General features: G+C 43.7%; 1 pseudogene; it reads right to left on the minus strand.

Annotated features, from left to right (window-relative positions):
* The window catches only part of LOC143558787 (uncharacterized), a 41,088-nt pseudogene extending 16,248 nt beyond the window's left edge, over positions 1-24,840 (minus strand).
* Between the last annotated feature and the right edge of the window lie 262 nt (positions 24,841-25,102).

Raw genomic sequence — 25,102 nt, forward strand, 5'->3', positions numbered from 1 at the left:
GACATCCTTAGGCGGGAAAAACCAAAGGACAAGCAAAGAAGAGGGTTCAAGGCTTAAGGGTTAAGCAGGAGGGCGGGATGGCGACAAGACAAAGAGGCGGGACGACAAGAAAGGAAGGCGGGACGGCGGAAAGAAAAGGGGAAGAGAAAGAGGCGGGAATGAACAAATAAAAATAAATATATTTTAATTTACTCAGTTAAATTTACAAAGATTAATAATAAACTTTAAATCATAAAAAGAAACGGATCAGAGAAACGGGTACCTGGGTCGGGTCGGATTCGGGCAGTTGTCACAGTCTCCTCTACTTTAAGAAATTTCGTCCCGAAATTTAACTCGTAGTAGGTGGCGCAGAGAAAAGGTACGGGTACTTGATCTTCATCTGATCTTCCCTTTCCCAAGTGAACTCGGCTCCGCGCTTGGACTGCCAACGAACTTTAACAATAGGGATGCGACTGCGCTTGGTTTTCTTCACCTCGCGATCCATAATCTCCACGGGCTTCTCAACAAAATGCATAGATTCATCAACTTGAACTTCATCAAGAGGAATGTGAAGGTTCTCGTCAGCTAAACACTTCTTGAGATTGGATACATGGAAAGTTGGATGCACATTACTGAGCGCGAGCGGCAGGTCAAGTTTGTAAGCAACTTTTCCTACACGCGCGAGAATCTTGAATGGCCCAACATAACGAGGCGCAAGTTTACCTTTCTTCCCAAAGCGGACAACACCCTTCCAAGGCGACACTTTGAGGAGAACAAGATCACCAACTAGAAATTCGAGAGGCTTTCGCCTGCGATCAGCATAACTCTTCTGCCGGCTTCTGGCAGTCAGCAGACGATCACGGATCTTGGCGATTTTATCGGTTGTCTCTTGAACTAGTTCGGGTCCTGTGATTTGAACTTCACCCACTTCGTTCCAACAAATCGGTGAACGGCACTTTCGACCGTAAAGTGCTTCAAATGGGGCCATACCGATACTGGAATGATAGCTGTTATTATAAGAAAACTCGATCAAAGGTAGGTGTGAATCCCAATTACCTCCAAAATCAAGAACACAAGATCGGAGCATATCCTCAAGAGTTTGAATAGTTCGCTCAGACTGACCGTCAGTCTGAGGATGATATGCCGTACTCATGTCCAAGCGAGTTCCTAGCGCAGATTGGAGAGATTTCCAAAAGCGAGATATAAAACGGCCATCGCGATCGGATATGATGCTCAAAGGAGTACCATGGCGGCAGACAATTTCCTTGACGTAAAGCTGCGCGAGATGCTCAACACGGTAGGCTTCACGAATGGGCAGAAAATGAGCAGACTTAGTCAAACGATCCACTATTACCCAAATGCTATCATGTTTGCTTGCTGTCAAAGGTAACTTGGTAATAAAGTCCATTGCTATACCTTCCCACTTCCACGTAGGAATTTCTGGTTGTTCGAGCAAACCAGATGGGCGTTGGTGTTCAGCTTTAACTTTAGAACAAGTCAGGCACTTAGCTACGAACACAGCAATATCCTTTTTCATGCCAGGCCACCAATAAGTAATGCGCAAATCCTTGTACATCTTATCAGCGCCAGGATGAATAGAATATCGAGTTTTGTGCGCTTCACAAAGGATATCAGCGCGAAGATTCTCATCACAAGGGATCCAGATGCGATTGAGATAGCAGAGAATTCCACTCAGATTAGGGACAAAATGCGCTTCCGCGCCACACGCTAACTCGGCGCGAAGGTTGCCATTGCTGATGGATGCGCGCTGCGAGTCGCGAATGCGCGATTCAAGACCGTTTAGGATCGGCGCGAAATGAAGCTGGGTGCGCGGCAAGATACAGTTAAGCTGGCTGGGTTTACGGCTGAGCGCATCAGCTACCACATTAGCTTTACCAGGATGATACCGGATCTCACAATCGTAATCGCTGATGAGTTCGTTCCATCGGCGTTGTCTCATGTTAAGTTCCTTTTGATCAAAGATATGCTGAAGGCTTTTATGGTCAGTGTAGAGGATACATTTGGTACCATAAAGGTAGTGTCTCCAGATTTTCAAGGCAAATACAACTGCACCAAGTTCGAGATCGTGAGTCGTATAATTCTTCTCGTGAATCTTAAGTTGCCTTGATGCGTAAGCGATAACCTTGCCTCGTTGCATAAGAACACAACCGAGACCTTGGTTGGAGGCATCGCAGTACACGACAAAATCATCACTTCCCTCGGGTAGCGCTAGAACAGGAGCTTCACACAACAAACGCTTGAGCGTTAGAAAGGCTTCTTCTTGCTTCGAGCCCCAAATATACGGCTTACCTTTGTGCGTTAGAGCTGTTAAAGGCAAAGCGATCTTTGAAAAGTTCGAAATAAAACGCCGGTAATAACCAGCTAAGCCCAAGAAAGAACGGATTTCGGTAGGAGTGGACGGTGTAATCCAGTTCTTGATTGCTTCAATTTTGGATGGGTCGACATGAATACCCATCTTGTTCACAACATGGCCAAGAAACTGTACTTCATCCGACCAGAATTCACACTTGGAGAGCTTGGCAAAGAGTTGCTCGGCTCTAAGCTTTTGCAATACCAATCGGAGATGTTGTTCATGCTCGGCCTTAGTCTTGGAATAAATCAGAACGTCATCGATAAACACAATCACGAATTTATCCAAGAAAGGCCTACACACCCGATTCATAAGATCCATGAAAACGGCGGGTGCGTTGGTTAAACCGAAGGACATGACCAAGAATTCAAAATGGCCATAACGAGTACGAAAAGCAGTCTTGGGAACATCTTCATCACGAACACGCAACTGGTGGTAGCCAGAACGGAGATCGATCTTGGAGAAACAAGAGGCACCTTGGAGTTGATCAAAGAGATCGTCAATACGCGGTAAGGGATACCGGTTCTTAATGGTGAGTTTGTTCAACTCGCGGTAATCAATACACATGCGAAACGATCCATCTTTCTTTTTAACGAACAACACCGGAGCACCCCAGGGCGAAGAGCTAGGGCGAATGAATCCTTTAGCGGTCAACTCTTGAAGTTGGCTAGCTAATTCTTGCATTTCAGCGGGTGCAAGACGATAAGGAGATTTGGCTACGGGGGAAGCACCAGGGACGAGATCAATACGAAACTCGACTTCACGAGCGGGAGGGATACCAGGAAGATCATCAGGAAAAACTTCAGGGAAGTCACGCACAACAGGGATATCGCGAAGTTTCTTCTTTTCTCCATCAGGTTTAACCACATGGGCTAAAAATGCAACACATTTCTTCCGCATGAGTTTCCGGGCTTCAGCGCAAGACATAAGCTTAAGACCGCGGGAGGGTTTCTCGCCAAAGATATGAAGATCACCATCTTCACGAGGAATGCGAATCAACTTCTTAGCGCAAATAACTTCGGCGCGATTATGCGAGAGCCAATCCATACCAATGATAACATCAAAACTTCCAAGAGGCATAGGAATGAGGTCAATTAGAAAATCGTTTTCGTTAAGGTTCAGCGTGCAATCTTTAATCACAGCGTTTAATAAAATAGTTTCACCATTAGCCAATTCAACTGAAAAGTTTTCGCTTAAGCTATCGCGCGGTCGCGCAAGCTTCTGCTCAAAAGCGCGAGAGATAAAACTTCTATCGGCGCCAGTATCAAAAAGTACAGATGCATAGTGATCGTTAAGTAAAAATGTACCATTAACTACGTCATTATTCGCTTGCGCTTGGTGCGCTGTTATGTTAAAGGCTCGGCCTCGCGCCACTTGGTTCGAAATTTGGTTCACCGGATTCGCTTGAGTAATCTGGACTTGTAGTCTCGGGCACGCGTTCCGGAAATGACTGGGATCACCGCAGTTATAGCACGACCTGGGTCGTGGATTCTGGTAAGTTGGTTGTGGGTTATGCGGGTAGGCTGGTGGTGTTTGCACAATTGGGTTGGCTGAAGGGACTCTACAGTACTCTGTAGTGTGACCAGTGCGGCCACATCTGTTACATTGTCGACACGGGGTTTGAGGTGGGTGATGAAGTCTACAGGTTGGGCAGAAGGGTTGGTTTCCTGTGTAAGGTTTCTTAGTTGGCGGGGCAGGAAGTGCTGGAGTGGTTAAGGCATAGTTGTGGACTGCAGGAGGTGCTGGGTAGGTTGACAGTGGGTTAGGCGCGTAAACTGGGGATTGATAAATGGGTTGCTGGACAATGGGAGGGTTGGTAAGCGCATAGGCTCTGCGCTTACGTTTGGGGTTATTATGGTGTGAGGGTTCTGGTTTGGTTTCTGATGGTTCAGGGACAGTCTTGGTGGGTTTGGTCTTCTCAGCTCCCCGCAGGAACAGGGTTCCTGCTCTGACATGGTTGTCGCTGAGCACAGCGGCCAACTCGATGGCGTCAGAGAGGGTTGCTGGGTTTCTGGCCCATACGGAGTCTTGAATTTCCATGGGGAGACCCCCAAGGAACTTCTCGATGGCTCGGCGGGTAGGGGTAACAAGGTGAGGGACCAGTAAGCTTAGCTCGTGGAAGCGCGTCGCGTACTCGCGCGCTTCGCCGCTGTACTGTTTCAAGTTCCAGAATTCTTCTTCCAGGCGCTTGACTTCGTTGGGAGGGCAGAATTCTCGCATTAGGAGATCCTTAAATTCTTCCCAAGGTACGCTAGAAGCAGCTTCTGCGCCACGCGCATGAGCTACTCCATTCCACCATGTAAGCGCCCTAGATTCCAGGACACTTGAGGCATAGAGGGTTCGTCTGTCTGAAGGGCATTGGGTATGGAGGAAAGTGTTTTCAATCTTCTCGAGCCACTGGAGCATCACGGTGGCTCCTCCAAGACCTGTGAACTTTGGAGGGTTACCCGCATTGAAGGATTTAATGTTGTAGCTGGAGGTATCAGCATTGTTTTGGTTTAAGGCTTGGGCTATTGCGGCGGCCATTTCCTGGGAACGTTGCTGTTTACGCCTGCGCGATGCTTCTCTCTGGCGATAGCGAGCTGATAGTGGAGGCATTCTATAAAAGTTTTAGTTTTAGTTAATAACATTGGTTTCAGCGCAAAGTATAATCTTATAAAACTTGTTTCGCGAAGTTACATGCTATCAAATGCTGAAGTAAAACATGAATTTAAATGCAAACTTAATACAGATAACGAATTCGAATTGGGAATCGACAATTCATGTATCACCATGACTTTCCGAATTCTCAATTTAAAATATACGAGTAAATATGTATTGGAGATTGACGATTCATGTATCACCATGACTTTTCAATCTTCAATATAAAACATACAAGAAATAAGCATTGGAGATTGACAATTCATGTATCACCATGACTTTTCAATCTTCAATTTAAAAACATAAAGTAAATGGGAATTGAAAGTCAACTATTCATGTATCACCATGACTTTTCGAATTTTCAATTCCAACAAACGAATAAAAATCGAAAAATCGCAAAATAAAACATAAAACCATACGCTGCGTAAGCGCCAGCATATTTAATAAATAACGAGTAATTAACAATAAGCGCGCGAACATGAGATTTCTCTCATGCGCGAGAGGGGACTCTTAGGTTTTCTAGGTCGTTACGTCTAACCACCTATCCTAAAGTCAACGAGCTCTGATACCAATCTGTAACACCCCGACCGAAGGCGGATTATACATCGGGGCGCCACATATTGCTTCATTACTCGCGACACTATTGGTGTCAATATTTATTAATACACATTTTATCGCGCACGCGCAGCGGGGAAAATAAAGAACATAAATCAACATAAATCAATATATTTATAAAGCATAATATTCAAATAACATAAACTTGTCTTGTTACATTTTAAATCTAGGTCCAAAACAAAAGTAAACATCCTATGTGTCCCCAAGCTTCAAAGCAGCTACTGCAAACCTGAACATGTGTTAAAATAAACGTCAAACACTTGCGTGTTGGTGAGAAATCAAGTTTAATAGATATTCATAGTTAATCATAGATAATCATAGATAATAACAGTAAATCTGCGCGCAACATATGTTAATCTGGTATCTAACAAGGGTGAAATCAGATTGTGACCAAGCCTTAGATTCATAGCTCATAGTTCAATCCGTACTCCCAATTGAGCACAAAAACAAGAAAACTGTGCAAGTGTAAACAAAAGAGAAAACATAAACGATAGGTTCTCCCGTGTCTACCAATGGATCCATGAGAACTTCGGAATAGGCCGAACAAAGCGGTTAATGATACACACATACAAATAACAGCCAAGTAAATATCCATAACACATGGGATGCTGCGCGACTAAAACTTCATAAACAGTTTAAGACTCAGTTTTGTACGAACACATGAACATCCCAAAACATTAAAACAAAAAGGGATTAGATACGAGATTACTCACTTGATAAAGATGCGATGTAAGATAATGCAAGAACCAACTCTTAAACAAGCAAAGTTAACCTATAATTAAAGATTATGTTTCAACGATCGGTTTTAGGTCTAGGTAATAAGTTAGCATAATTAATAAGTAAATTATTATATGTAATATATTACCGGAAAAGCAGGAAGAACAAGGAGGAAGACGGAGGCAAGAGAGGAGGGAGGCGGCAGGAGGACAACGGCAGAGAGCAAAAAGGGAGGAAGAGATAATAAGTGTAGTGTGTGAAGTGTTAAGAAAATACTACTATTATTTATAGGCAAACCCTAGGGGACATAAACCCTAGAAAAGATCTCCAAAAGTAAAAGGAAAGATAACAGCAAAAAGATTCCAAAAGCAAGATCTCAAAGGATAACAAAAGATATCAAAAGCAAAAAGTAAAAGATCTCAAAAGATATGGCAGCAGGAAAAGAGGAAAAGCAAAAGGGAAAGCTGTCAGGGAACAGTAAAAAGCATGGGTGGAGACAGAAAAAGGTACAGGTTAAGCATGGCAAAAGCAGATCCTCAAAAGATAATGTCAGTCACTTTATCAGTCAGCCAATGGGGTTGGTGCGCATGCTGCGCCGAAAGTAACCTTTTCAGACAAAGCAGATTAGGTCAACAGCTCAAAAGATAAGACAACACAAAAGCAAACGGCTAGATTTAAACAGAACTCAAAGGGTTCAGCGCGAGAAGGCTGAGTGCGCGAGCGCGAAGGCTGGCACAACAATCCTTAGTGCGCTGCGGGAAGAATCACAGATCCTTAGCGCACTGCGAGAACATAAATTCCTAGCGCGCCGCGGGAACTACAAATTCTCAGCGTGCTGCGTGAAGAACTAGAATTCTTAGCGCATCGCGGGAAGAACATACATTCTTAGCGCGCTGCGAGAAGAGTTCTCTTCACGCATTGCAGGAACAAGATGTCTTCACGCAGGCTTCCTTAGCGCGTGGAGCTGCAGACATCCTTAGGCGGGAAAAACCAAAGGACAAGCAAAGAAGAGGGTTCAAGGCTTAAGGGTTAAGCAGGAGGGCGGGATGGCGACAAGACAAAGAGGCGGGACGACAAGAAAGGAAGGCGGGACGGCGGAAAGAAAAGGGGAAGAGAAAGAGGCGGGAATGAACAAATAAAAATAAATATATTTTAATTTACTCAGTTAAATTTACAAAGATTAATAATAAACTTTAAATCATAAAAAGAAACGGATCAGAGAAACGGGTACCTGGGTCGGGTCGGATTCGGGCAGTTGTCACAGTCTCCTCTACTTTAAGAAATTTCGTCCCGAAATTTAACTCGTAGTAGGTGGCGCAGAGAAAAGGTACGGGTACTTGATCTTCATCTGATCTTCCCTTTCCCAAGTGAACTCGGCTCCGCGCTTGGACTGCCAACGAACTTTAACAATAGGGATGCGACTGCGCTTGGTTTTCTTCACCTCGCGATCCATAATCTCCACGGGCTTCTCAACAAAATGCATAGATTCATCAACTTGAACTTCATCAAGAGGAATGTGAAGGTTCTCGTCAGCTAAACACTTCTTGAGATTGGATACATGGAAAGTTGGATGCACATTACTGAGCGCGAGCGGCAGGTCAAGTTTGTAAGCAACTTTTCCTACACGCGCGAGAATCTTGAATGGCCCAACATAACGAGGCGCAAGTTTACCTTTCTTCCCAAAGCGGACAACACCCTTCCAAGGCGACACTTTGAGGAGAACAAGATCACCAACTAGAAATTCGAGAGGCTTTCGCCTGCGATCAGCATAACTCTTCTGCCGGCTTCTGGCAGTCAGCAGACGATCACGGATCTTGGCGATTTTATCGGTTGTCTCTTGAACTAGTTCGGGTCCTGTGATTTGAACTTCACCCACTTCGTTCCAACAAATCGGTGAACGGCACTTTCGACCGTAAAGTGCTTCAAATGGGGCCATACCGATACTGGAATGATAGCTGTTATTATAAGAAAACTCGATCAAAGGTAGGTGTGAATCCCAATTACCTCCAAAATCAAGAACACAAGATCGGAGCATATCCTCAAGAGTTTGAATAGTTCGCTCAGACTGACCGTCAGTCTGAGGATGATATGCCGTACTCATGTCCAAGCGAGTTCCTAGCGCAGATTGGAGAGATTTCCAAAAGCGAGATATAAAACGGCCATCGCGATCGGATATGATGCTCAAAGGAGTACCATGGCGGCAGACAATTTCCTTGACGTAAAGCTGCGCGAGATGCTCAACACGGTAGGCTTCACGAATGGGCAGAAAATGAGCAGACTTAGTCAAACGATCCACTATTACCCAAATGCTATCATGTTTGCTTGCTGTCAAAGGTAACTTGGTAATAAAGTCCATTGCTATACCTTCCCACTTCCACGTAGGAATTTCTGGTTGTTCGAGCAAACCAGATGGGCGTTGGTGTTCAGCTTTAACTTTAGAACAAGTCAGGCACTTAGCTACGAACACAGCAATATCCTTTTTCATGCCAGGCCACCAATAAGTAATGCGCAAATCCTTGTACATCTTATCAGCGCCAGGATGAATAGAATATCGAGTTTTGTGCGCTTCACAAAGGATATCAGCGCGAAGATTCTCATCACAAGGGATCCAGATGCGATTGAGATAGCAGAGAATTCCACTCAGATTAGGGACAAAATGCGCTTCCGCGCCACACGCTAACTCGGCGCGAAGGTTGCCATTGCTGATGGATGCGCGCTGCGAGTCGCGAATGCGCGATTCAAGACCGTTTAGGATCGGCGCGAAATGAAGCTGGGTGCGCGGCAAGATACAGTTAAGCTGGCTGGGTTTACGGCTGAGCGCATCAGCTACCACATTAGCTTTACCAGGATGATACCGGATCTCACAATCGTAATCGCTGATGAGTTCGTTCCATCGGCGTTGTCTCATGTTAAGTTCCTTTTGATCAAAGATATGCTGAAGGCTTTTATGGTCAGTGTAGAGGATACATTTGGTACCATAAAGGTAGTGTCTCCAGATTTTCAAGGCAAATACAACTGCACCAAGTTCGAGATCGTGAGTCGTATAATTCTTCTCGTGAATCTTAAGTTGCCTTGATGCGTAAGCGATAACCTTGCCTCGTTGCATAAGAACACAACCGAGACCTTGGTTGGAGGCATCGCAGTACACGACAAAATCATCACTTCCCTCGGGTAGCGCTAGAACAGGAGCTTCACACAACAAACGCTTGAGCGTTAGAAAGGCTTCTTCTTGCTTCGAGCCCCAAATATACGGCTTACCTTTGTGCGTTAGAGCTGTTAAAGGCAAAGCGATCTTTGAAAAGTTCGAAATAAAACGCCGGTAATAACCAGCTAAGCCCAAGAAAGAACGGATTTCGGTAGGAGTGGACGGTGTAATCCAGTTCTTGATTGCTTCAATTTTGGATGGGTCGACATGAATACCCATCTTGTTCACAACATGGCCAAGAAACTGTACTTCATCCGACCAGAATTCACACTTGGAGAGCTTGGCAAAGAGTTGCTCGGCTCTAAGCTTTTGCAATACCAATCGGAGATGTTGTTCATGCTCGGCCTTAGTCTTGGAATAAATCAGAACGTCATCGATAAACACAATCACGAATTTATCCAAGAAAGGCCTACACACCCGATTCATAAGATCCATGAAAACGGCGGGTGCGTTGGTTAAACCGAAGGACATGACCAAGAATTCAAAATGGCCATAACGAGTACGAAAAGCAGTCTTGGGAACATCTTCATCACGAACACGCAACTGGTGGTAGCCAGAACGGAGATCGATCTTGGAGAAACAAGAGGCACCTTGGAGTTGATCAAAGAGATCGTCAATACGCGGTAAGGGATACCGGTTCTTAATGGTGAGTTTGTTCAACTCGCGGTAATCAATACACATGCGAAACGATCCATCTTTCTTTTTAACGAACAACACCGGAGCACCCCAGGGCGAAGAGCTAGGGCGAATGAATCCTTTAGCGGTCAACTCTTGAAGTTGGCTAGCTAATTCTTGCATTTCAGCGGGTGCAAGACGATAAGGAGATTTGGCTACGGGGGAAGCACCAGGGACGAGATCAATACGAAACTCGACTTCACGAGCGGGAGGGATACCAGGAAGATCATCAGGAAAAACTTCAGGGAAGTCACGCACAACAGGGATATCGCGAAGTTTCTTCTTTTCTCCATCAGGTTTAACCACATGGGCTAAAAATGCAACACATTTCTTCCGCATGAGTTTCCGGGCTTCAGCGCAAGACATAAGCTTAAGACCGCGGGAGGGTTTCTCGCCAAAGATATGAAGATCACCATCTTCACGAGGAATGCGAATCAACTTCTTAGCGCAAATAACTTCGGCGCGATTATGCGAGAGCCAATCCATACCAATGATAACATCAAAACTTCCAAGAGGCATAGGAATGAGGTCAATTAGAAAATCGTTTTCGTTAAGGTTCAGCGTGCAATCTTTAATCACAGCGTTTAATAAAATAGTTTCACCATTAGCCAATTCAACTGAAAAGTTTTCGCTTAAGCTATCGCGCGGTCGCGCAAGCTTCTGCTCAAAAGCGCGAGAGATAAAACTTCTATCGGCGCCAGTATCAAAAAGTACAGATGCATAGTGACCGTTAAGTAAAAATGTACCATTAACTACGTCATTATTCGCTTGCGCTTGGTGCGCTGTTATGTTAAAGGCTCGGCCTCGCGCCACTTGGTTCGAAATTTGGTTCACCGGATTCGCTTGAGTAATCTGGACTTGTAGTCTCGGGCACGCGTTCCGGAAATGACTGGGATCACCGCAGTTATAGCACGACCTGGGTCGTGGATTCTGGTAAGTTGGTTGTGGGTTATGCGGGTAGGCTGGTGGTGTTTGCACAATTGGGTTGGCTGAAGGGACTCTACAGTACTCTGTAGTGTGACCAGTGCGGCCACATCTGTTACATTGTCGACACGGGGTTTGAGGTGGGTGATGAAGTCTACAGGTTGGGCAGAAGGGTTGGTTTCCTGTGTAAGGTTTCTTAGTTGGCGGGGCAGGAAGTGCTGGAGTGGTTAAGGCATAGTTGTGGACTGCAGGAGGTGCTGGGTAGGTTGACAGTGGGTTAGGCGCGTAAACTGGGGATTGATAAATGGGTTGCTGGACAATGGGAGGGTTGGTAAGCGCATAGGCTCTGCGCTTACGTTTGGGGTTATTATGGTGTGAGGGTTCTGGTTTGGTTTCTGATGGTTCAGGGACAGTCTTGGTGGGTTTGGTCTTCTCAGCTCCCCGCAGGAACAGGGTTCCTGCTCTGACATGGTTGTCGCTGAGCACAGCGGCCAACTCGATGGCGTCAGAGAGGGTTGCTGGGTTTCTGGCCCATACGGAGTCTTGAATTTCCATGGGGAGACCCCCAAGGAACTTCTCGATGGCTCGGCGGGTAGGGGTAACAAGGTGAGGGACCAGTAAGCTTAGCTCGTGGAAGCGCGTCGCGTACTCGCGCGCTTCGCCGCTGTACTGTTTCAAGTTCCAGAATTCTTCTTCCAGGCGCTTGACTTCGTTGGGAGGGCAGAATTCTCGCATTAGGAGATCCTTAAATTCTTCCCAAGGTACGCTAGAAGCAGCTTCTGCGCCACGCGCATGAGCTACTCCATTCCACCATGTAAGCGCCCTAGATTCCAGGACACTTGAGGCATAGAGGGTTCGTCTGTCTGAAGGGCATTGGGTATGGAGGAAAGTGTTTTCAATCTTCTCGAGCCACTGGAGCATCACGGTGGCTCCTCCAAGACCTGTGAACTTTGGAGGGTTACCCGCATTGAAGGATTTAATGTTGTAGCTGGAGGTATCAGCATTGTTTTGGTTTAAGGCTTGGGCTATTGCGGCGGCCATTTCCTGGGAACGTTGCTGTTTACGCCTGCGCGATGCTTCTCTCTGGCGATAGCGAGCTGATAGTGGAGGCATTCTATAAAAGTTTTAGTTTTAGTTAATAACATTGGTTTCAGCGCAAAGTATAATCTTATAAAACTTGTTTCGCGAAGTTACATGCTATCAAATGCTGAAGTAAAACATGAATTTAAATGCAAACTTAATACAGATAACGAATTCGAATTGGGAATCGACAATTCATGTATCACCATGACTTTCCGAATTCTCAATTTAAAATATACGAGTAAATATGTATTGGAGATTGACGATTCATGTATCACCATGACTTTTCAATCTTCAATATAAAACATACAAGAAATAAGCATTGGAGATTGACAATTCATGTATCACCATGACTTTTCAATCTTCAATTTAAAAACATAAAGTAAATGGGAATTGAAAGTCAACTATTCATGTATCACCATGACTTTTCGAATTTTCAATTCCAACAAACGAATAAAAATCGAAAAATCGCAAAATAAAACATAAAACCATACGCTGCGTAAGCGCCAGCATATTTAATAAATAACGAGTAATTAACAATAAGCGCGCGAACATGAGATTTCTCTCATGCGCGAGAGGGGACTCTTAGGTTTTCTAGGTCGTTACGTCTAACCACCTATCCTAAAGTCAACGAGCTCTGATACCAATCTGTAACACCCCGACCGAAGGCGGATTATACATCGGGGCGCCACATATTGCTTCATTACTCGCGACACTATTGGTGTCAATATTTATTAATACACATTTTATCGCGCACGCGCAGCGGGGAAAATAAAGAACATAAATCAACATAAATCAATATATTTATAAAGCATAATATTCAAATAACATAAACTTGTCTTGTTACATTTTAAATCTAGGTCCAAAACAAAAGTAAACATCCTATGTGTCCCCAAGCTTCAAAGCAGCTACTGCAAACCTGAACATGTGTTAAAATAAACGTCAAACACTTGCGTGTTGGTGAGAAATCAAGTTTAATAGATATTCATAGTTAATCATAGATAATCATAGATAATAACAGTAAATCTGCGCGCAACATATGTTAATCTGGTATCTAACAAGGGTGAAATCAGATTGTGACCAAGCCTTAGATTCATAGCTCATAGTTCAATCCGTACTCCCAATTGAGCACAAAAACAAGAAAACTGTGCAAGTGTAAACAAAAGAGAAAACATAAACGATAGGTTCTCCCGTGTCTACCAATGGATCCATGAGAACTTCGGAATAGGCCGAACAAAGCGGTTAATGATACACACATACAAATAACAGCCAAGTAAATATCCATAACACATGGGATGCTGCGCGACTAAAACTTCATAAACAGTTTAAGACTCAGTTTTGTACGAACACATGAACATCCCAAAACATTAAAACAAAAAGGGATTAGATACGAGATTACTCACTTGATAAAGATGCGATGTAAGATAATGCAAGAACCAACTCTTAAACAAGCAAAGTTAACCTATAATTAAAGATTATGTTTCAACGATCGGTTTTAGGTCTAGGTAATAAGTTAGCATAATTAATAAGTAAATTATTATATGTAATATATTACCGGAAAAGCAGGAAGAACAAGGAGGAAGACGGAGGCAAGAGAGGAGGGAGGCGGCAGGAGGACAACGGCAGAGAGCAAAAAGGGAGGAAGAGATAATAAGTGTAGTGTGTGAAGTGTTAAGAAAATACTACTATTATTTATAGGCAAACCCTAGGGGACATAAACCCTAGAAAAGATCTCCAAAAGTAAAAGGAAAGATAACAGCAAAAAGATTCCAAAAGCAAGATCTCAAAGGATAACAAAAGATATCAAAAGCAAAAAGTAAAAGATCTCAAAAGATATGGCAGCAGGAAAAGAGGAAAAGCAAAAGGGAAAGCTGTCAGGGAACAGTAAAAAGCATGGGCGGAGACAGAAAAAGGTACAGGTTAAGCATGGCAAAAGCAGATCCTCAAAAGATAATGTCAGTCACTTTATCAGTCAGCCAATGGGGTTGGTGCGCATGCTGCGCCGAAAGTAACCTTTTCAGACAAAGCAGATTAGGTCAACAGCTCAAAAGATAAGACAACACAAAAGCAAACGGCTAGATTTAAACAGAACTCAAAGGGTTCAGCGCGAGAAGGCTGAGTGCGCGAGCGCGAAGGCTGGCACAACAATCCTTAGTGCGCTGCGGGAAGAATCACAGATCCTTAGCGCACTGCGAGAACATAAATTCCTAGCGCGCCGCGGGAACTACAAATTCTCAGCGTGCTGCGTGAAGAACTAGAATTCTTAGCGCATCGCGGGAAGAACATACATTCTTAGCGCGCTGCGAGAAGAGTTCTCTTCACGCATTGCAGGAACAAGATGTCTTCACGCAGGCTTCCTTAGCGCGTGGAGCTGCAGACATCCTTAGGCGGGAAAAACCAAAGGACAAGCAAAGAAGAGGGTTCAAGGCTTAAGGGTTAAGCAGGAGGGCGGGATGGCGACAAGACAAAGAGGCGGGACGACAAGAAAGGAAGGCGGGACGGCGGAAAGAAAAGGGGAAGAGAAAGAGGCGGGAATGAACAAATAAAAATAAATATATTTTAATTTACTCAGTTAAATTTACAAAGATTAATAATAAACTTTAAATCATAAAAAGAAACGGATCAGAGAAACGGGTACCTGGGTCGGGTCGGATTCGGGCAGTTGTCACATGGCCAAGTGGAGCGCGCGAACCAAAGCTTGCTAAATGGGCTGAAGAAAAGGTTGGAGGGAGAATCCCATTCTTGGGTCGAAGAGCTACCTAATGTCCTGTGGGCGCACAGGACATTAAGCAAAACCAGCAATGGCGAATCCCCGTTCAGCCTAACCTATGGAACGGAGGCTATGATTCCAGCAGAAATTGGATGCCCATCCCATAGAGTGCTCATGATGAACAAGATTGATAACGAGCGCGAAAGGAGGTTGGATCTCAACTTACTTGAAGGGCGCAGAGAGGCGGCTATCATCAGTGAAGCCAAATACAAGAAAAAACTGAAAAAATATTACAATCAGCGCGTGAAAGAATGCCACTTCAAGAAGAATGATTTTGTCCTTCGAAACAATGAAGCTAGCCGCGCGATACCCCCGGGAAAGATGTCCCCCAATTGGGAGGGACCTTATCAAGTCTCGGAAGAATTGGGAAAAGGCGCATACGCTTTAAAAGATTTGAATGGAAAGAAGATCCCGCGCGCATGGAACGCAGCACAGCTTAGAAAATGTTTCATGTAAAAATTGTCAAGTTTGTAATCAAGGCTTTTTAAGCCATTATGAATAATGATACGCGCTATCTTCTCTTAATGTGGGTTCTATTACCTTTTGCATACATGTTTCACACTTCGCTTTATTAATTTTGAGCAATATGACAACATTGTATTGACATCAAAACAAAAAATAAAACGAAGTAAAACATACATGCGCGAGCTTCAAGCTCAAACGCGTTAACGAGTTTTAACTCTAAAACGTCAGGGCCTTAGCCCAATAATATGAGCCTTAGCTCAGGGCCTTAGCCCAATAATGTGAGCCTTAGCTCAAATCACTCAACATCCATCCTACATGCTGCGCAGCCTGACCATAAAAATACCTAAGCACAACTAAGGCAAAGCACATGCCAAAACATAGTTGTTAAGGTCTCAGGTCGAGGTCGCGCATGGATTTGTAATGGATATCTGAGTAACACACACTGACACGTAAAGGCTAAAAAACTCATAATTCCCTATAATAAATGCGCGATAACATCGCGCAAAAGAGGAATAATGAAACGCCAAGGCATGTGTCAACATAATCAGGATATTGCAAAATCACTTACAATATGACAAGGATCAAGTAAAATAATTTCCTTACAACCTTGTTCTTATTTCAACGTGCAAGCATATCTTATATTCAACAAGCAAACATGCAATATAAAGAGATGAATTGGGAATGCGCAAGATGCGAATAAAGGGAAAACAAAATTTCATTCCAAAGCATTGAAGTTTACAAATTTACAAAATGATGAGATACAAACTGCAAATAAAAAAAAACATGAAGGGCTTCTCAAGTTTCTATATCGACGTTAGCCTCTTCATCGCCCTCATCACCTCCCTCAGCATCTGGCGCAGCCCGCTCCTCGTCATCTCCAAACTGACCATAGTCAAGTTGTTCGTCCTGAATGGAGTCTTCTATCACAATAGTGTCAGGAGTGGGTCCTTTGGCCACGCCAGAGCCGCTAGCAGGGGCAGCATTCCCCGCGCCATCATCGCCGCCACCAGCCCCTTCGCACTCGTCAAGTAATTTCTTTAGCGCGCCGAGATCGGGCTGGTCAGCAAGCTCGGCTATCTGCAAATCATAAGGAAAAGTATGAGTACAAAAAGACTAGGAAAATAAGTCAAGGTAAACTCATTAACGTTAAAATACCTGCTCAAGGATGGGAATTGGAGCATTCAAATACTTCTCTCACATCTCGGCCATGTCCGCGCAGACAACGTCGAGCTGATAAGGGTAGTCGGATGGGTTCTTCTTCAGCATGCTATATTCACAGCCATCCTTAAACCCTTCAGCTCGACCCACCAAGCGCGAGGCAGCGTTGCAATCCATCACAGGGGTCTGAAACTCGTCTGAGTATTTCATCGCATAAGCGCAACGAGTCATACCCTGTGAGATTAGCCATTGGCGATCCTGCGCGAGGGAAGAAACAGACGTCTCAAGAGCAGGAATCTGAGAGTTTAACAACTCAACAGTTTCCTTGGTCTGTTTCAGCTCCTCTCTGTCGGACGCTGCTGCCGCCAAGGCCTCTTCCCTTTCCGCTCGCCCAGCATCGAGCGCTTCTTGGCTAGACGCTGCCGTCGCCAAGGCTTCATCTTTCTCTGCCCGCGCGGCCTCAAGCTCCTTCTTCAGGCGCGCAACCTCACTCTCCAATGAAGATTTGTCAGTGATAGACTGCACAAGAGCTTGGTCACGCGCCTCTGCGTCCAGCTCCAAGTCGCGCACTCGCCGCGCGTACTTGGCCGCGTCCGCCTCGGCCGCCTGCAGCTTCTCCCGCGCAGCCTGTAGCTCATGCCCGCGCTTCACGAAGGCAGCGTTGGCACTTGCTCGGTTCTCGCTGAGCTCTGCTTGGAGTTTCTCAGCTCTCTCTCGAGCATCAGAAAGATTCCAAGCAGATACTTTAGCCTCTTGCTTGGCTTCCGCAAGAGTATCACGTACCTTTACGTAATCATAGCGAAGCTCTTGGGAGGCAGCAAAGAAAGCCGACCCAGCGAAAAGATGGTCATTGAGCAAGTCCACGCGAGCGCGGTCCTCCTGAAACCTCCTTTCAGCTGGAGGCACAGAATGAGCCCAGAAGTCTTCACACACACCCATGGACTGAAATGAGCTATCCTCAGTAATATTCCATCTCGGGCGGTAAATGTGATCGGCTTCCTGCAAACACAAAGTAATGTTCTAAGTCATCTAAACACTAATATGGAAGTCCGCGCAGCGGAGCAAAACGAACTTATACCTGCGGGGAGCAAGCAGAAAAGTCAGCGCCAGCCCCACGAGAAGACTGCGCCGCGAAATCTCGTGGCGCTACAGGGCTTGCGCGGCCGCCGTCGGAGTCTTCAAGTTGAACCTCCTCATCTTCCTCTGAAACAGGCCTTTTCTCCTGCGACCTGGAAGAATCAAAACCAGTCTCGCGAGGAGGGCTGCGCGCAGGAGGAGGTGAGGGAGGTCTCGACGCCGCCAGATCAGCGCGTAAAACGGCCTCCTGCTCCTTAGTAATCCCGATGAGGGGAGATTCAGCGCTTGCAGGAGCAGGAACAGAACCAACGGCGCTGGCACCGGCGCCAGCAGTGCCGCCAGCAGCTTGTACGCCAGCTATGACTCCTATGAAAAAATCAACAAAGAGAAATGGTTCATGACTTGATCTAAAAGAAAAAAGTCAGAAAATAAAAGCGCAATACATACCTTGGCGCACCGCCGTTCGCGAGTTAAACATCGCCATGAAGTCCATTCTCCCCTTTTTTGAGGGTAAAACAGGGGACTTCGAAGCAACCTCCGGCGCAGCCTCGGTACCTTGTTGCGCCTGAAGTTGATCCACCAAGGTCGCCGGCTCTACAAACATTTGAGTGAGCAAAGATTCATTAATAATTCTATCAGAATCGCGCTCATAAAACCATAAAGTATAAACAAAGTATACCTGTCAAAGAGGAAACGGCAGGCGCAGCGCCGCTTCCCTTTTCCGCCGCGCGAAGGGAGGAGGTGGCGGCACCATACCTCGTGTGGACAGGAGGTCTGCCCACACCTTGAGGCAAAGAAGACAAGGAAAACTTGGAGGTAAACTCCTGGGTTCTCTCAAGTCCCTTCGCTTGAATAGGAGGATCCTGAGCAACAGGGGCATCATTTTTCTTCTGTTTTTTACTGGCCCCTGCGCCAGTTTTCCCCTTAGCTTTATGCTTGAGTTGTGGCACCTCAGCTTCCTCCTCCTCCTCCTCTTCCGCGAGCTCCAGTTCGTAGTTCTCAAGCGCATATACATTACGTGCAACAGAAATGTTAACCAAATTTGGTATTATAAAGGCATAAGCATAAGTACAAAGGCTTACCAGGCGCGTCGCTGTCAAAGCAAAATCCCAGATCAACAGGGACGAACATGTCATCGAAGCGATCGGGGAAGCCAACTTCCCCAACGCCCAGCGCGACAGAGCCACCCTCCATATGCTCATCATAGGCGGCGTGGACATACTCCTTGCTTACTGCACAAAACAAGACAAATGATATCAGCAAAACGAATTATATTCGCGCAGGAGTAATGCAATGGGTTAATAACTTACACAAGCCGTCAACTTGGATAACAGGCTCAGTCGCGCTGTCGGCCCACCTTCTGCTCATACCAACCCCCACCAGCGCCTCCTCGCAAATGTTCTTGGCGGGGGATGGTTCAGCAGTCAACTTGTTAACCCAAGCGCCAGTTGGGTTCTTGAGAACATCCACATCCGCGGGCGCAGAAGAGATCACGCGCATGGTCATGCGGATGGGAATCACACCAGCCTTAATATAGAAAAATCTCTCAGACCAGTCATGAAGGCTCTTGAAAGAAACAGTGCAGCACTTGACCTTCTGACTGCGAGAAATGAATGAGAACCAAGAATCTTGGATTTTTGGTTTATAAAAATATTGAAAGCGCCGAGGGGTGGGCTCCTCGCGCTGAGATTTGCACATGAACTCAAAATGAGTCATGCGCGCAAGTCCAAACGGATGGACTTGGGATATGTGAATCCCATAAAATCGAAGCAGCGCACCCACAAACCTTGTCATCGGGAGACGAAGGTTGCAGTGGGTGAAAAAGTGGCAGTACAGGGAGATGTAGCCGGTGGGCGGATCCGCCGCCGTTTGCCCGGCCGCCGGGAGCATGCAGCCATACTCGGGGAGAAAACCCTGAGAGGCGATGAGACTGTCAAAATCGGACTGCCTCAATTTGCAGGGGATCTCATCCCACCTCTTCACTGCCTTGACCTTCCCCACCTCCTCCGATGAGGCCTCGGCAGCCCGTTTCCCCTTGCCGGTCTTCTTCAAAGTAGACATCACCAATGACTTTACACGGCGTTTGCTGGGGGAGATTGTGGTGTCTGGGCTATCAGACATCCAACTGAGAATCAGACAGAGGTTACTTCAACAATGGAAATCTGGAAGCAGAAGACAGGCCCTAATCGGAATAAAAATGGAAGGAAAGAAAAGCTCTGAAATAACAAGGAAGATGAAGAACAATAACTCAAAGGGCTTGCTTTTATAGGGCCAGGAGAGAGAGAAACTGGTACTGATCAGAGTTCACGCGCCACCACTCGCAGGTGTAAGCCAACGCGAGCGCGACACGTGTCCCTGACACTGTCTGAGGGGACACGAAAGGGAACGAAACAGGTACTGCCAGAGTTCACGCGCCACCACTCGCAGGTGCAGGCCAACACGAGCGCGACACGTGTTCCTGACACTATGTGAGGGGACATGAAAGGCAACTGTAGCACCTCGAGCACACGAAAAGTCTGATACGTCTCCATCTCTGACGCATGTCAGCACCAACCAACCACGTACATGGACGATTCGTTTCAACCAAAAGGATAGAATTTCGCGCAACGATGAGAAATAAAAAGGAAAAGACAAACCCTATTAAAAGAGCAAACTATTAAGTCTAATATCTATCTTACCTCGCTCGCGCGAGACAAGACACACATTAGACTGGGGGGGCTTGAAGAGGTATGTACCCGCCTCAACATCGAGCGAGGCGGGTCAACCCACAAGATATAGACAAGAGGCTTGAAATCAAGATATTATGAAGGCACAAAGCCAAAACCTATGCGCATGGCGCATATCACATATGCTCACGCGTATCACATATGCTCACGCATCACATATACTCACGCGTATCACATGCTCACGCACCATATATGCTCACGCATATCACATCTGCGCGTGGCGCATCCGCGCGTGACGCATATCACATGCTCACGCATATCACATCTGCGCGTGGCGAATCCGCGCGTGACGCATATTACATATGCTTGTGCATATCACATCTGCGCATGAAACATCTGCGCGTGAGAATAAAGAGAAGACCTTGCGCATCCTCAGGATAGGCGCATATCACACATGCACATAATCAACCTCGTCCTTATCCAAATCAGGATAAGGACAACCTTGATTGTGCACGTCAGACAACCTTCCAGAAGGTATCCTTTAAGGAATAAGAATATGCTGATGTTGACAGCTGCCAATGAAAGGTGGACAACTCAGCAAAACCCATGTGCTACCACGTGATTGCACATGGGTCAGGTAAAATACCTGGGTCAGAGAATAATCAATAAAAAAGCACCAGGTGTCCTAAGGACACGTGACGCAAAGCAATAGGAGGAGGCTAAAAAGGCCCTAATTGGGTCTGAGCCCAATCATTGGAAACCCTAGCACTATAAATACCACACCACCTCCACAAGGAGAGGTAAGCAAGAGTAAGCAACAACAAGCAAGAAAATACATTCCAATTCATTACTCTCAGATTATTATTATCTTCTCCTACAATCTCTTATTCTCACACCGGAGGGTTACCCCAAAGAGGACCCCTCTGTCCCTTTCTGAGGGGTAAGTTCACGGTGCTGCTCGTTTTGTAGGTGGAAGAACTCATACTCCGGAGAACCATCGGTGAAGTAGCATACTCAAACCCGAGGAAAGTTGATCGTCTACCAGTGAGCCGATCCACGTTTCTTCACTGCTAATACCGTAGATCTAATAAAACGAGAATGCATTCATGAAACAGCTACTACGCAACACATATATCATCAATTAAACGAATATTTAACACACAAACACTGGAGATTAACAGGTGTAATAAAGTTCAAGTGTTACGCATGACGAATATCATGAATTCACTATCAAACGAGAAATCAGAGGCGGTAACTTACTGATGAACGGCATTGGAGTTGCTCTGGTCATTCCAACCGGCGGTTGGTTCGACATTGTGATGAAATCTGAGTAGAATCACGACGGAGGAAGGTGAAGAAGCTAATGATTTTCTGAAGTCAGTGAGTGAGGAAGTTGTTGGGGGATTTTGTTAAGGCGGTTATAACGTTGAGTTTCTCTTTTCATAAAAATACCGCGCCATGATATAAAATAACAATAAATTATTAAAATTTAATATTATATTATATTTAATTATAACACATTTCAAAAAAAATTACTCTTTAAGTTAAATATGGGGCTACTCTGTTTATACAGTATAATTTTTTAATAAGTTTTTAAAGTGGTTGTGAGCAGATGACTGAGAAAAATAATTATAAAGCTATATAAAGGTATTATTTAATTAAACAAGAAAGAGAAAACGTAGTGATTTCAATGTAATTATATGGATATGGATAGAGAATTAACTGCGAATACTATTAAATAGCTATATTTTTGGTGAGATTTTAAGTAACTGCTAGATCAATATGAATTTTGACTTATTCAACTCGATTAATAAGTTTATTCGAATTTAAAATTTAAAACTTTAAACTACTAAACTTAAACTTGCAGCAAGGACATCTATATTATTTGAAAACAACAAAATTGTCAAAAAAATAACAAGACATTGCGATGGAAAATTCGAAGTTCATAAAACATTAAAAGTTGTAAGACGGGAAAAAATACCTTTAAAAAACCGAAACCTTGAAGCCGTTTTGACGTCTCAGAGCATTTACATCCTACCATTTATATTTTGTGAGGGGTGTTTTTATAATTTAAAGAGTGGTTTAGGGTGTTGTGAGAGTAGGAAAGAGAAAATGCAACAATTTTTTTTATATTTGAAAAGTTATTGTTTAGCCCTTACAATTTTTTAATAGTTTTGAAATTGGTTGTGAGTGAAGGAGAACGAAAAGGTAAAGATAATAAATATATAAAATATTATTATTTAAATAAAATAAGAAAGGAAATTTAATGATTTTTAGTGTAATTTTGAATTTAGAGATTAGAGAAGGGGATGGAAATGCTCTTATACGTTTGTGCCTCGATGACTTAAACATTATTATGCACAATAAAATTTGCATCGGAACACAACTGCAACATTATGTTATAAAAGCTGTAAAAGAAAAAAGTTTCAACAGACATTTGAGGAGTTAAGTCACATTGTATGAAGAGTAACATTCTCTTTCTAATTCACTGATCACAACCATTCTCTACAATAACCCACTCACAAATAAAAGTTGAAACGCTTGTTCAATGGGTGGCATCATGTTGTGCATGAACATATCCTTTTCAGCTTATAACTATAAGGTTATATATTTGCACCTGTATGTTTAAATTGGTGCCGTATTTTAATTGCACCATTATCACATTGGGCTTTATTTTACTAACTGATTTTTGTTGATGCCAACAGACTACATGCAAAAATTAATGGAATTCCAAACCTATAAAAATATATGTCACAAAGAGCAACTAGTTCAAGCAAATAGTCAAAAATCCAAAAAAAAACTTCAAAGTTCAAACCAATAGTGACTAGATTGATGACTACAAAATCAATTCAACCCACAAAAAACCGCAGCGTAATAGACCTCTGGACTTGGTTTGAGCCTGTCAGAAATATCTACAAAACAAATACAAGATTGTTAATATAAAGTAACAACATAAAAACAAATGGTTAGTGACTTAATATGAAATATTACCTTTTCCAAGGTCGTCGAATTGGGTCGTTATTTTCATAGATTCGTTGCATTGGCCTTTCTTTTCTCTCCCCTCGAGACTCATTGGTTCCATCTAAGTAAAATCAACAAGAAAACCACATCAACTTAACAAAACAATCCAGAACCGTGTTGACTGACATAACATTCATATAAACACAAATGTTTAATACGTAAAAAGTTATATTTCTACAACATATAGAAATTGTTTTAACTTGAACCGAACCATTCATCAATGCCAGATGTTTATAGAAATTGTTTTAACTTGAACCTAACCATTCATCAATGCCAAATGTTTATATAACTTGAACCTAACCATTCATCAATGCCAGATGTTTAATAAGTAAAAAGTTGAAATAGTAAAGTCACCTGACTGTCCGTACACATAATTCTGCAGTCCAATTTCTCGGGATCGTCCAGTAGGCAGATTTTCTAGCCTAAGTGGAACTACAACAGCTGCGACGTTATCCATACTGCCTCTTTCAAGAGCAGTATCAACAATGCAATCGGCTAATGAGTATGAACACGAAGGACTGTATTGTAACTCCAGGGGGGAATGAGTATGTAACTCCAGAACAGATCACAGACATCCTGTGCATCCATCATTTCAAAAACACCATCAGAAGTGGCCACCAAATAGCTATCGTTAGCTTTCAGAGGTTGCCAGTCTGTAACCTCGGGCACAGATATAACACCAAAGCTGATGAAAAACAGTGGAAACTAAATTAGCAGTAGTTTTTTACGGCTGAAAAGTGAAAACTAAGACAGTTGGCTAAAACAAGAACATCATTTCCATAATTTTACAACATATATATATATAATTATTAAGGGGAAAGTTAACGTACAAATGACAAATTATGAGAATCAAGTAGAGTAATTATATATACAAGTAGAGTAATTATGTAATTACATAAATTAATAATTACTCTATGATGTAATTACATAATTACTTTACTGTATATATGTAACTACTCTACTTGATTCTCACACGTTAATTTTATTTGTATTTTATCCAAAACCCTAATTATTAATTAATTATATAATGAAATAATAACTAAATAATATAACTTATTTTATACATAAAAATTATAATTGAAAAAAATAATTATAAATATATAAAAATTAGTTAACAAATAGCAAATGAGCCAAGCTCGTGAGAGCTCAAGCTTTGAAAATAGAGCTCAAAACGAGCCGACCTGCTCGGCTAACACATAACATGATTATTATAATACAAGTTTAGCACTAGCTTGTATGTTACCTGGAAACGGAATCCTGACGTCGAGAACACAGAATGTGCGATCTTCCAGATACCTTCGTCGGCCCTGACGAGTAGCCGATTGACATCTTCCTGCTTTCCTGGGATCATGCTTCCATCTAGGGCACCGCCTTCTTCATACACCACCATGCACGTCGACGATTCGCCGGCGGTAAGTGTCATCATGCAAACGATAACAAACCCTAACATGGTTAAAACGAATATCCTTTTCGTCATCGTCTGTAACGTAATGTGGATTAAAACCCTAACTAACACCGGACTAGTTTCTGTTATTGCTGTAATTCAAAAACTTAAGCTACTCTCTATTTATAGCTACGTGACTTGACTCTCGAGGCAGATAAATATAAGTAAATATAATATACTAGTTTAAATTCAAATTTTGGATTATCCTAATTCCTAATAATAATAATTGGATTGCTTATCCGCACCACAATTTTACTTCTATTCAAATACTAATCGATCTCAGTACCATAGGGCC

Source organism: Bidens hawaiensis, unplaced genomic scaffold, assembly GCF_021521415.1.
Source record: "Bidens hawaiensis isolate Kalapana, Puna unplaced genomic scaffold, B.hawaiensis_p1.1 tig00019657_1, whole genome shotgun sequence".
In the NCBI taxonomy this organism is placed as follows: domain Eukaryota; kingdom Viridiplantae; phylum Streptophyta; class Magnoliopsida; order Asterales; family Asteraceae; genus Bidens; species Bidens hawaiensis.